This window comes from Chlorocebus sabaeus, chromosome 15 (assembly GCF_047675955.1).
Source record: "Chlorocebus sabaeus isolate Y175 chromosome 15, mChlSab1.0.hap1, whole genome shotgun sequence".
NCBI classification, from domain to species: Eukaryota; Metazoa; Chordata; class Mammalia; order Primates; family Cercopithecidae; genus Chlorocebus; species Chlorocebus sabaeus.
The window spans coordinates 72,809,378-72,811,239 of record NC_132918.1 but is presented as its reverse complement, the minus strand read 5'-3'; the positions used below and the strand labels follow the sequence as shown (position 1 = coordinate 72,811,239).

The window sequence follows — 1,862 nt, the reverse complement described above, 5'->3', positions numbered from 1 at the left end:
TGGCAGCTCCTCAAAAAGTTAAACATAGAGTTACCATATAACCCAGCAATTTCACTCCTAGTTATATATCCAAGAGAACTGAAAACATACATTCACACAAAAACTCATAGGAATGTTCAGAGCAACATTATTCATAATATCAAAAAAGTAGAAACAATTCAAATGTCAACTGAAAAATGGATAAATAAAAGGTGATATATTCATACAATGGAATATTATTCAACTGTAAAGGGATGAAATAGGCTGGGTGCAGTGCCTCAAACCTGCAATCCCAGCACTTTGGGAGGCCGAGGTTGGTGGATAACCTGAGGTCAGGAGTTCGAGACCAGCCTGACCAACATGGTGAAATGCCATCTCTACTAAAAATACAAAAATTAGCTGGGTGTGTTGGTGTGTGCCTGTAGTCCCAGCTACTCATGAGGCTGAAGCAGGAGATTTGCTTGAACTTGAGAGGCAGAGGTTGCAGTGATCCGAGATCATGCCACTGCACTCCAGCCTGGGTGACAGAGCAAGACTGTCTCAAAAAATAAAATAAAATAAAATAAAATAAAATAAGGCTGAAATAGTAATACATGCTATAACATGGATAAACCTTAAAAACATTAGGGTAACTGAAAGAAGGCACACACCAAATGCCACATATTTGGTTATTTTGTTTATATGAAATTTCCAGGCCGGGCGCGGTGGCTCACGCCTGTAATCCCAGCACTTTGGGAGGCCAAGGCAGGTGGATCACCTGAGGTCGGGAGTTTGAGACCAGCCTGGACAACATGGTGAAACCCCATCTCTACTAAAAATACAAAAATTAAATGGATGTAGTGGCAGGCGCCTATAATCTCAGCTACTCAGGAGGCTTAGGCAGGAGAATCGCTTGAACCTGGGAGGCGGAGGTTGCAGTGAGCCGAGATCGCGCTATTGCACTTCAGCCTGGGCAACAAGAGCGACAAAACCTTGTCTCAAAAAAAAAAAAAAAAAGAAAAGAAAAGAAAAGAAAAGAAAAGAAAAGAAATTTCCAGAATATGCAAATCTATAGAGACAGAAAAGAGATTATTGGTTTCCAGGAGCTAGAGGGAGGAAAAGATGGAAAGTTACTGCTAATGTAGTAAACACATGATTTCCTAGGGGTGATAAATATATATATATATATATATATATATATATATATATATATTTTCGTTGTTGTTGTTGTTGTTACAGAAGAGAATGTGAACACAGTTTCCCACTGCCAAAGATTATGCAGTTGAGTTCTCCACATTTGGGGAAATTGCAGGGATCAGCACATCCAGAGCGCAATGGATAAGCCTCACCCTGGGAAAATCACCTTTGTGATGATGGTATTTTACCTCCCAGGTAAGTATGAAAATATTCTTGAATTAATTAGTGGTGAAGATTGCATAACCTTGTGAACTTACCACAAATCCTGAGCTATATATTTTTAAAGGATGAATTTTATGGTGTGTCAATTATATTTCAATTTTTAAGAAAGAATCTATAAAATTTATAAAGAAGTTGGTTGTAAGGAGTTACTTAAGTAAGAATATATTTCTGGCTGGAGAGACATGGCTCTTCATGGCATCTACGGACAGGGTAGGAAACCCAATCCACTTCCCTTCCCTAATAGGTAGGTTCTGCTCTTCACTTTATCCAAATGTCCCCCACTCTTTTTTTTTTTTTTTGAGATGGAGTTTCACCCTTGTTACCCAGGCTGGAGTGCATTGGCACGATCTCGGCTCACTGCAACCTCTGCCTCCTGGGTTCAAGCAATTCTCCTGCCTCAGCCTCCTGAGTAGCTGAGATTATAGGTGTGCACCACCACACCCGGGTAATTTTTGTATTTTTAGTAGAGACAGGGTTTCTTCATG

The 1,862-nt window shown here is 39.9% G+C and overlaps 1 non-coding gene across 1 annotated transcript; it reads right to left on the bottom strand.

Annotated features, from left to right (window-relative positions):
* Positions 1-1,196: 1,196 nt before the first annotated feature.
* LOC119626110 (U1 spliceosomal RNA) lies at positions 1,197-1,358 on the bottom strand. Its single transcript, XR_005242294.1, has one exon. It is a non-coding gene; the product is annotated as a U1 spliceosomal RNA (small nuclear RNA).
* Positions 1,359-1,862: the final 504 nt, after the last annotated feature.